This window comes from Coenobita brevimanus, chromosome 44 (assembly GCF_032717465.1).
Source record: "Coenobita brevimanus isolate Jiangsu-jjx chromosome 44, ASM3271746v2, whole genome shotgun sequence".
Taxonomy (NCBI): Eukaryota; Metazoa; Arthropoda; class Malacostraca; order Decapoda; family Coenobitidae; genus Coenobita; species Coenobita brevimanus.
In genome coordinates this window covers 10,820,675-10,832,962 of record NC_136997.1, presented here as the reverse complement: position 1 = coordinate 10,832,962, position 12,288 = coordinate 10,820,675, and the positions used below count along the sequence as shown (strand labels likewise).

Here is a 12,288-nt window from a genome sequence, read left to right as displayed (position 1 = left end):
TGGGAGTCCTGTCCTATGAGACCTTCCCTGATGCTCGGCAATCCTGGTAGCTAGATGGCGCTTAGTTTGACCAATATAGGATGCATTACAGCAACCACACTGAAATCGATACACCACCGAGGACTGCAGGGCATCCGGGACAAGGTCTTTAAACATGAAACACTGAGACAGGATTTGGGGAGATTTAAACACCACCCTCAACGATATCTGCAGATAAAAGTCGTGAATTAGTTCGATTATCCTGTTACGTAAAAAATTTGATTTAGGACCTAAATACTGTACTGAAAAATAAACTTTAGCTTTCTCAACCGTGTGAATTTTTTTCGAAGTATTGGTTCTTAATTTAGTTAGCTGTATTCCAATATACTTATCTACAAATTTAGTTGGGAATCCATTGTGGTACAGGGTTTTCCTCAGAAACTGCAGCTCATTATGTAGAGAAAAATATGAGGAGCATAACTTATAGGCCCTAGTCACCAGAGTTAGAATTAAATTACGTTTATATTGGAGGGGAACGTTTGAGTTAAATTTAGTAGTTAATCCTGTATTTGTAGGTTTCCTGTATACTGACGTTGTAAAAGTTCCTTCTGTTCTCTCTATGCAAATATCTAAAAAGGGGAGTTTATTATTTTGCTCCGTTTCACAGGTAAACTGTATATTTTTATGTTTAGAATTTAAATAATCCAAAAGCAAGGGCACATGAGACGGGGACCTAAAAATGGCATACGTGTCATCCACGTAGTGTTTGAAATAAAGTGTTTAAAGACCGTGTCCCGGATGCCCTGCAGTCCTCGGTGGTGTATCGATTTCAGTGTGGTTGCTGTAATGCATCCTATATTGGTCAAACTAAGCGCCATCTAGCTACCAGGATTGCCGAGCATCAGGGAAGGTCTCATAGGACAGGACTCCCAATCTCGAAACCATCATTTTCTGCAGTTCGAAATCATTCAGATTCGGAAAGTCACCCTATAAATAACCAGAACTTTCGAATTTTGTTCACTGCACGAGATGACTTGACTAGACTTATAGCGGAGTCTCTACTAACGGCAGAGCTACGACCATCCCTTGGCTCACACGACTCCTCTACACAGTTGCTCTGTTTTTAGCTGGTAAATTGTTGTATTGTAATTTTATTTCATATGATTTGCTTTGTTCCCTTTTATTTTATTCGTGGAAGATGAGAAAATTATATATTGGTTTATTTTTTATTTTGTGTGTTTTTATTTTTGTTTTAGGTCTGAAGATGGTTTGTGTTATAAAACCGAAACGTCACCAATAATAAATCATGTACATCATCACTCTGGTTTTGCTGGCCATCATTATATATATATATATATATATAATGATTTGATAAGCTCAAGGATACGACCTGAAATACTTAGCTATGGTATATGTGACTGAGTGAAGAAAATGACTGCAAGTTTGGGGGAGTTAAGGTAAAAGTAAAGGAGACATTAGCGATTATCGTATGATATGGATCAAGTAGTGACAGGAGCAGAGAAGAACGGGAAGATATTGGGAAGAAATAAGGGAGTAGTGTAATATAGAAAATTAGCTGGCATTATAGATGGGAGGTTTGAATGCAAGCATGGGGGCAAAACAGATAAAGATATGATTGGGCAGCAAGTGATGCATAGGGTATGTAAGAAGAGGAAATTTCGTTCAGAGCTATTTGAGAAGAGACAGTTGGTGACTGAGTCGCGCAGCGGTAGTTAAAAAAAAAAAAAATACATCTGTCGGCATACCCGTGAGTGGAGTGGATGGACAGCGGGAACTGATGGATTCTATATATATAAATATAGGCATACGAAGCTAAGTTTGCCTGATGTGAATGTTCTTAAGCAGGCAGTATGTGGGATGTCGAAACACTTGTTAGAGGCAGTTGAGAAAGTTTTAAAGAATTTGGACAGAAGCAGAAAGGAAGCTCCAGTTAGAAATCTTTGTATAGTGTACATGACTTAAAATAAAATAAAAAAAATGACAGAAGGTTATGAGTGAGAAATATTGTTTAACCCGCCCCGTCCCATCGACGTATGGGTACGTTGCAACGATTTGCATTTGCCAGTCCCGGCGACGTACCGCTACGTCGTGCAATTGCAATGTGCATAATTTCGACAATTTTCAAATTTCGCGCTTGATTTGCGGTACGTACCCTTGCATGACCTTCCCCTACCTGCCACCAGGCGGGGACACTCAGCGACCCCGCACGACCCGCGCTAACCCGCCACTTGTCCACTCACCTGGTAGCAACGGTCCTGCTCGGACATGGCTAAGAGAGGTCTCTCAGACAGCGAAATTCAAGCGGCCCTGGACACCTTTACAGGTGACAGTGATTCCCCACTGGACGACGAGGTTATGGATAAGGATTATGTGTAGCCAGAGGAGGAAGAAACCACCAGCAGTGACGAGGAAGTTCCGTCTCCCAGGAAGCGGCAGTACGAGACTTACCGTGCTGCTAGAGAGGGGCAGCAGGCAAAGAAGGTACGTGTAACATCCTATCCCTATCCCCAACGTGATTTGGAACCAGAATTCGAGGACGAGGACGAGGATGATGATGATGACGGAGCCGTGGGACGTGCTGCCACTTGGTATGGACGTGAGGTCATAACTCATCGTGGCCCAGAGCGCACACCACGTCGTATGAGCAGGTATGGGCCTAGCATTTTGTTTGGGGAGTTAGGAAGTGAAGTGAAGGGAGTGGGGAGTGAAAGGGAAAGTGCAGGGAGGATTAGGGAAATTGAGAGTGACGTGAGTGAGTCATTGCTCTCCCTACGTAGTGTGAGGCGGCGTAGTGGATCACGTGGGCCAGTGCAGGTGCGTTCATTATCACGTGGGGTTGTGAGGGAGGGGGAAGGTGGGGAGGAACCACTCCCAAGCACGTCTTATGCTCCCCAATATCCCCTAACACGTGGTCAAGCTAGGGTGTGTGAGAAAGCACGTGATGTTGTCATGGAGGGGGAAGGTGGGGAGGAACCACTCCCCAGCACGTCTTCTGCTCCCCAATATTCCCCTATTTCATCCCCACAGCCCCCTAATGTTCCTCAAGGCCGTAAGGGTAAGGGAAAGGGAAAGGGTAAAGGCAAAGGGAAGAGGAGTGACAGTGGGGAAGCCCTCCGCACTCCTTCTCCCCCACCTCCCCAACCAGGATCTCCTCCCCACCCAGATGAAGGCGGTGATGGGGCTAATGGGGACGAGGGATTTGTGGCGTGGAATTGGGAGGATGGGAGTGATTTTTCTCCCCTCATTCACCCCTTCACTGAGCAGGGGCGATCTGGCTGCATTGCTCCAGGATTTCACCGTAATTCCACCAGGTTGGATTTTTCCCACCTGTTTTTCAGTGAGGCATTTGTGGAGCAGATTGTATACCAAACCAACCTGTTTGCAAGCGCCCAGCGCCTAGAGAGTGAAAGATTGGGAACAAGGAGTAGGCATTCTATCATCTATGATTACCCTGTCTCCCTTCCAGAAATGTTCTTATTTTTTGCTCTGGTCCTTTTGATGGGTTTTATACGAATGAATAGAATTCCTGCTTACTGGACAAGGGACCCTGTTATGTTTACCCCAATATTTGGTCAAGTGATGAGCCGTAATCGGTTTCAACAAATTCTAAGTCACCTCCATTTCTATGATGCTCATGATCCTGCAAATGCAAACAACACTGATAAAATGAGGCGAATTAGGTTGATCTTTGATCACCTCAGGCAAACCTTTCGTTCCTCATTCTATCCCTATAGAGACCTCGTCATAGACGAGAGTTTCGTGTTGTGGAGAGGCAATATTTCATTTAGGCAGTATATACCCAGCAAAAGGCACCGTTTTGGGTTCAAGATCTTTGTTATGTGCGACTGTAGGACTGGATACGTCCAAGACATAGTCCTGTACACCGGTGCACAGACAGACATAATAGAAGATCGAAGTATTGGACTGTCGGGAGCAATGGTAAAGACGATGATAGAAGACTACCTTCATCGTGGTCACTTTCTCTACCTGGACAATTGGTACACTAGCCCTCTTCTCGCTCGTTATCTTCTCACACATGAAACTGGAGTCTGTGGAACAGTGAAGGTGAACCGGGGTCACATGGCCAAGGTAGGGCGGAAACTTGCAAGGAATGAGGTTGTCTTCTTCAAAGCCAACAACATCCTTTGAACTGTGTGGAATCAAAAATAGAGAGTTAAGCCTATTGTCAACGGTTCACCGCCCCTTGATGCACCATACTGATTCAGTTGATTACCGTAGCAAGAACTGGCGTCGTATTTGGAAACCTGAGTGTGTCATGGATTATAATATAAACATGCGCCTTGTGGACCAGTCAGACTCCATGATATCGACGGTAGAGTGTGCCAGGACCACGATGAAGTGGTATAAGAAACTGTTCTTTCACTTGCTAGATATCACTGCTTTGAATTGCCACCACCTTCACGGCATGACAACAGGAGTTCAGGAAACATTTGAAGGGTTTGTGAGGGAGCTCACAAGAGAAATCTTTGCACGGTATCCTGTTGAAAGGTTCCAACATCGCACCTGCACTGCCCCTATGGCACAAACTCCCCTGAGAATATCCGGCCGCCATTTCCCCACTTCTATCCCTCCCCAGCCAAACAGACCTAGGCCCCAAAGCAGGTGTCACGTGTGCAGTAATTCCCGGGTGAGACTCACGACACAGAGGAAGGACACCCGCTATGAGTGCGTGCAGTGTGACGTGGGTCTCTGTATTCACCCATGTTTCAGTGAATATCACACGTTGATGAAATTCTAATATGGTGTGAATGCGAAAGGACGCTGAAATTATGAGGTAAATGCGACAGACAGACGCTCAGTGAACTTATCAGTCATGTTGATCTCCAAATATTAGTATAAAGTGCATACGGGTATAACATAAGTGCAAAAATTGTATGTAAGTGTATAAATATGCCGTAAGTGGAAACATACATAGCGATGGTTTTATGATGCGATATTCTGTCGCTCAGTGCAATAAATACGGCCCGTAATTATATAATTATTATTATTGAAAATGCTTACGGGTATAATATAAGTTCAAATTATTGTAAGTGCTGAAATATATTCTAAATCAAATATTCATAGCATGTGTATAGAGATGCGATATCCTGACGCTCAGTTGAATGAATAAGGCACGTATTAGTGAAAATAAAAGTCAGCAAGTGGTAAAGTGTGTAATATATGTGAAGAATTAGTATATAAGTGTGTGAGTATTATGTTGGTCGAAACATTCATTGCGAGGGTATTTTCATGGGATATACTCACGCTCACTTGAATAAATAATGCCAGTAAGTATGTACAGTGCAGTATAGGGGTGTAAACGTGTGTAATGTAAGTGGGAAATTATAATTGGAGTGAATAAATAAAGTAAATAATGAAACACGAGCGTTTGAGATCGTGGTTGCTGCGTGAATATGCGCTAGCATATCGCTAAATGCCCTCGTAATGAATGAAAATAATTGAAAACATTTACAGTGGTGGAGGAAAGGTTCTATGTAAAGGGAAAAATAATTGGAAAGTGATAAAACAATTTGGTATGTTGAAATACGAGTCATAGCGAGTGCGCTTACTAAGCTGATGTGCGCTAGACTTATGCTGCATGTCATCATAATGAATGAACACATCTGGAAACACTTACAAACAGTTGTAATTGGTAAAATGTCATTGAAACAGAAGTATACAAGTAGAAATAATGATAGGCTGACTGATACAAGAAACTTAGCATATAGCACGTTGCGACTCGGACCAAACTCGCTATGCTCGCGCGATGGTACAATGCTTATTTTTCATATATATGTGTCTGAAATCCATTATATTGTTACTGTTATTGTTTATTAGTTCAAATTCAATAAATATAGAGGTGTTGTGTGTTGTTTCTCCCAGTATTCCTTACCATAGAAAACGTGAGCGCATATCACGTCCATTATAGAACACGACACCTGGCTCGGGGGACCTCACCTGTATGGACCACTTATAGACCGCGGGAACCACTTTCTTTGTGATTTTCCTTCGTTTCTCAACCTAAGCGGAAGTTTTAGCCACAAAACAATTTTTCCAAAAAGTCTCGGGACTGGGGGATGTCGGAGGTGCGGAAAACCTCGGGACGTGACGGGTTAAGAAAGACGACAGAAGAGTGGAAGTAGTTCAAGGAAAGTTATTTAAGACTGATAATGAAGTTGGTTTTATTAAGAGACTGGGTGAAAAGATTAGGAAAAGAAGTTGTGAGTGGTGTCAAGAGGAAATCAGACCTAGCAGCAAATATTTGCTATGATAACACGATCTTTAGGAAGGAGGACATATTGAAAGAAATTAAGTTATAGCCTCAATAATCGCTAGGTCTAAACGTTATATTTGCAAAAATTATAAAATAAACCAGAGTTAAGTCAACTACTTTTAACGTTATTTAATGATTCTTTAAATTCAGAAGTTCCAGAGATGTGGAAGACTGCAAACGTAGTGCCCATTTTAAGAAAGGGTAATAAAGCATCTGCGTCGAATTACCGCCCGATAAGCCTAACGTCAGTAGTAGGAAAAAACAGTCACTTTTGGCAATCAAAGTTAAGGAACAATTAGAAAGATTTAACCTTATAAATGAAAGTCGGCACGGATTCAGATAAGGACGATCCTGCCTCACAAACTTGTTGTCATTCTTCTCGGAAGTCTATGAGGCAGTGGATATCGATAAAGCTTACGATATTATATATCTGGATTTTTTTTATGCTAGGAAGAAGGAACCAAAGGCTACGAGCCTGCAATAATCGTTCCCTCCAAGAGAAAAACAAAATACAAGCCAGAGCCAAATTCAAGATCCAATCAGTTTGAGACGCCTGGACACCCTGCGTTTGAAAGACTGGAGATCATAGCTAGCAGGAAATACAGACAGAGGGAGACAGGTCCAGAGCTGACCTGTTGCATAAATGAAGGATTGGGAGTAACGGTTAACTCTTGCATTAGAGAGTTGGACAGAAAAGGGATGAGAGTTTGATGCTAGACGGGTGCTATGCGCCCGTCATAGAGGTGGAGGAATGCAAGCAGACAGTTCAGAGGAGCAGTGACCAAGGAGGTAGTGATAGAAGAGAGATAAAGATGCAACAGTGCAGCAAAGAGACAGAGGCTGAAGGGAGGCAGTAAGAGGAGGAGAATTAATGAGACAAAAAGCCTTTGACTCCACCCTATTGAGAAGAGCTGTATGTGGGGAGCCTCTCCACACATGAGAGTTGTACTCCACACAGGGGCGGATAAAACCCGTGTATAGAGTCAACAGTTGTGCAAGGGTAAACAAGGAACGGAGTCGACTTAGCACACTTAATCTCTTAGAAGCAGATTTTACAAGAGATGTAATTTGATCTTTCCAAGATAAGTCCCGAGTGAATGACACCCCAAGCACATTCAAGGATGATGCAGGATTAAGCTGAATATTATGAAACATTAGTGGGTATACCTATGGAAGATTTTGTCGGGTTGACAGGTGTAAGAACTGAGTCTTTGAAGCATTAAAAACAAGATTATTTTTACCCCAGTCAGAGATACGAGCCAAGTCAGACATTAGGTGTGATATAGCCTCATCCCTTGTTTGTTGAAGTAACTGCTGAGATGGACGTTGCGGGAACCAGATGGAAAGATGAAGGGTGGAGTCATCAGCATACGAGTGGATTGATGAATAAAAGGAAGAGAGTGGGTGATAGGACAGAGCCCTGAGGAACACCACTGTTAATAGATCTAGGAAAAGAACAATGGCCGTCTACAACAGCGGCCATAGAACGACCAGAAAGGAAGCTATAGATGAAGGCACAGATAGAAGGATAGAAACCGTAAGAGAGCAGTTTGGAAATTAAAGACTTATGCCAGACTCGATCGAAAGCCTTTGAGATGTCAAGTGCAATGGTAAAGCTTTCGCCGAAGTCCCGAAAGGAGGATGACCAGGATTCTGAAAGGTAGTTGAGAAGATCGCCAGTGGAGCATCCCTGCTGGAACCCATACTGACGATCAGAAAGATGGTTGTGATAGGAAAGATGCCTTAAGATTTTTCTATTAAGAATTGACTCAAAAACTTTTGAGATACAGGGTGTTAAAGCAATTGGACGATAGTTAGAGGATTGGGAATGGTCACCCTTCTTTGAGACTGGCTGAATGAGAGCAAACTTCCGGCAAGAAGGAAAGGTACAAGTTGACAGACAAAGGCGAAAGAGTTTACCTAGGCAGGATGTAAGCACAGAAGCACAGTTCTTGAGGACAACAGGAGGGACTCCATCAAGCCCATATGCCTTGTTAGTATTGAGGCAAGTGATGTCAGAAAATACATCAGCTGAAGAAATTTTAATGTCAGCCATGAAGAAGTCAGAGAGGGGAAGTGATGGAGGAACAGCACCGGAATCGTCTAAGGTGGAATTGGAGGAGAAAGTCTGAGCAAAAGTATCTGCTTTATCAGTAGAAGAAATAGCTACAGAACCATCAGAGCAGAAAAAAGGAGGGAAGGATGATGAGGTAAAGTTGTAAGAAAGGTTTTTGGCAAGGTGCCAGAAGGAGCAGAAAGAATTCGAGTAGGAGAGTTGAGAGCATTTATTACCGATGAAATTATTTTTAGCAAAGCGAAGAACAGATATAGCACGATTCTGGGCAGAAACGTAAAAAAGACGTGATTCAGTGGTGGGTTGGCTCCAGCACCTTTTATAGGCCCTCTCCTTGTTGCGGATAGCATTAGAACAAGCGTGATTAAACTAAGGCTTTCTTGCATTAGTCAAAGGATATGAGAAAGGAATGTATGTTTCCATGCCCGAGAGAATAACCTCTGTAATGCGCAAGACACGCTTGGATGGCTCCCGGTCCTGGAAGCAATAATCATTCCAGGGAAAGTTAAAGAAGTACTGCCTGAGGGCCCCCCAGTCTGCAGCTCCAAAAGTGCCACAGGCGATGTTTCTTTGAAGGGTCCACAGGCCGTACCGGAGTGATAGGACAGGTTAAGGTAATAAGGTCGTGATTGGACAAGCCCAACAGAGAAAAAAGATTAGCAGTGTAAGCTGAAGGATTAGTTGTAAGGAAGAGGTGAAGTATGTTGGAGCTCTCACAGTGGCGGTCAGGGATACGGATAGGGTGCTGTACAAGCTGCTCTAGGTCATTAAAGATAGAAAAGATGTAGGCTTGTTCACCAGGTGGATCAGTGAAAGGAGAGGAGAGCCAAAGGTGGTGGTGAACACTGAAATCTCCTAGAATGGAGATTTCAGAGAAAGGAAAAATGGATAGAATGTGTTGCATCGTAGAAGTAAGATAGTCAAAGAATTTTTCATAGTCAGTAGATTTAGGGGTATGTAAACAGCGCAGATATATTTAATCAGAGAATGACTAGAAAGCCGAAGCCAGAATGTAGCGAATTCAGAAGAATCAAGTTCAGGAACACGAAAGCACGATAAGTCGTTGCGTATATATGCACAATAGCCACCTTTGGCTTTGAAATGAGTATAGAGAAAATAGGAGGATACAAAAGGGTTTGCTGTCAGTTTATATCCAAGGGGTGGTTGGGGTTTATTGCTCACGTAATGCCACTCAGGGAAGAGTGAGACTGGTCACTCTCATCTTAAATGTCACGACCAATTTGTCTAACCCCGGGCTCCCACGCTCCTCGTGGGGCAGTGTATGATTGGATGATGGATGAATGGATGAATTTAGTAAAGGATTCGACAGGATCCCACATGAAATAGAAAGGTTCGAGCACGCGGTATAGACCGCGATATCTTAAAATGGATAGAATCCTGGCTGACGGGACGAAGGCAGAGTATTAATAAATGGAACTAAGTCGGACTGGGGATTAGTAACTAGCAGTGTACCACAGGGTTCAGTACTCGGTCCCTTTCTTATTTATTATATATATAAATTAGCTAGGCTCAGAAATCACTAGCAGTTTTAGAAATTTGCCGATGACACAAAAATAAGGCGTATCATTAACTCGACTGACGATTGCCATAACTTACAAAAGGACCTCGATATGTTGTCCAAATGGTCTGAAAATTGGGTAATGAAAATTAACGTCGATAAATGTAAAGTACTTAGCGTAGGCAAGACCAATGGAGATACTAAATACAACTTACATAACAATGAAATTAGTACATAAGAATGCGAGAGACATCTAGGAGTAATGGTCAGTAAAGACTTCAGACCAAGGCACCAGTGTATTAATGCAAGATATAAAGCAAATAGGGTCCTAAGGTTTATTTCGAGAAGCGTGAGGAATAGGACAACTAAAGTAGTATTGTAACTTTATTTAGGATTAATAAGGCCACATTTAGACTACGCCGTGGAGTTTTGGTGTCCATACTATAGAATGGATATAAATTCCTTAGAAAATGTACAGAGAAGAATGACCAGAATGATACATGGTGTTCGGAACCTTTCATATGAAGACGGACTGAAAAGACTAAATCTGCACTCACTAGAAAGGCGTAGAGTAAGGGGAGACTTAATTGGGGTATTTAAGTGGATGCAGGGAATAACTAAGGAAGATATTAGCGAGGTACTTAAAGTGAGCAAACAGGATAGAACTAGAAGTAATGGTTTCAAACCAGACACATTCAGTTTCAGTAAGGAAATACAGTAGGTAGACATTGGTTTGGCAATAGAGTAGTAGACGAATGGAATAAGCTCCCTGGTAATTAGCTGCCGCCCCTTCTTTTGAGAGTATTAATCATAAGCTATGATAAATAAAGGGTGGTATTAAAAGAAAACTCAAAACCATTACTAATTCATTCTTTTTCCTTTTCAGGTAACAAAGTTATCTTTTTTTCTCCGTTCACACTTTCCTGTAAAATGTACACGCCAGTTTTTCTATATTGCGTGGAGTTTCTTCTGACTTTCCTGCCGGCTTCGGCTGGAGGGTTTGGAGGACGGGGGAGAGCTTTCTTCTGTGCTATCCTTCCCTCATTCTAGTGGTTCAGTTACTCTTCTAGGAGCAGCCTACCTTGGGCCAACCGGCCTACTATAGTTATCCTCTCTTATGTTCTTATGAATAAAAGAGTAACGTATGGACACTATTTAGAAAGAGGAGACGTACACGAGTGGATGGAGTGTAAGAGAAAATAGTAGGAAGTCAGGAGAAAAGTGTGGGATCAATGAGGAAAGCAAATTATATATGGCGTAAACAAATACAGAGGAATTTCCGGCACTAATAAAAATGCTTTTGCTAGGAAGGTAATACTGTGAAGAGAATGAGAAAAGAAATGCAGGGATCAGTCAGGGGACAGAATGGAGAAATATTAATAGATATTGAGACTGTGAAAAGAGATGTAATGATTATATAAAAACCTTCTGAATGCAAGTGATGATCGAGTTGCCGTAATGGAAAACTTATTTGGTGCCCATCGACATGGTGAGATCGCTGGGTATGACAGAGTAGGAAGTGAGGAGGCAGAGAAAGTATTACAGAAGATGATGTGGGAAAGCAGCCGGCATGGATGGACATGCAACAGTGTACCACAAAGAAAGAATGGAGAGGGAGGGGTGATGATGATGTAGAGATGTTACTAAGAATTTTCATCATATCCTAGGATAAGGAAGAGGTATCAGGCGGCTGACAAAGTGCATCCATCGTGCTGCCGTGTAAAGGAAAGGGCGACAAAAGGGAATGTTCGAATTCAATAGTATATCTATTAAGCACACCAGGAACGAAGTATCAAACAATGGTGAATAAAAGTAAAGTGCAGCATATTCAATACCATGAGAGGGAGGCTATAAGTGTGGCTGGGAGTGTGCAAATCAAGTATTTGCTTTGAGAAGTGTGTGTGATGAATATTTAGAGAAAAGGGAGTAAGTGATATGTATCTTTCTTTGACGTGCAGAAGGCATCCTCGTGTGAAGAGTTAACAGAGACAGTTTGTGACAAAAGTTACAGATGTATGGGTTGGGATCGAAGCCTTTAAGTGCGGTGAGGAGTTTTACCCTATGGAATACATGTGTGAGTGTGCCCTGGGTTGCGATAAATAGTTTGAGGTGAGTTTGGGTCTGGGATATTCTTTGTCTCCTAGGCTGTTCAGTCTGTTCATGGATGGGCTGATGAGAGGTAATTATATGGGTAGAAGGAAGAGAAACATGTTTAAGTGATGCACGGGAAGAAAGGGGTGAATTCCCCAAGCCTGGACTAATGAAGCAAAAGCTCTGTAGGGCAAGGAGATATCCTTGGAGAGACCGCTACATCTCTCACCAAATATCCCTTTGTGGTGGGGCCTCGAACTTCCATCTCTACGGTACTGAAGCGAGAGAGCTAACACTGAGCTATTCTGGCCTCTGATGGCCAGAGAAGAG

The 12,288-nt window shown here is 42.6% G+C and overlaps 1 protein-coding gene across 1 annotated transcript in view; it reads right to left on the bottom strand.

Moving 5' to 3' along the window:
• Window positions 1–12,288, bottom strand: part of LOC145397972 (glutamate receptor ionotropic, delta-1-like) — a 336,085-nt gene that overhangs the window by 316,653 nt on the left and 7,144 nt on the right. The window lies entirely within an intron of this gene.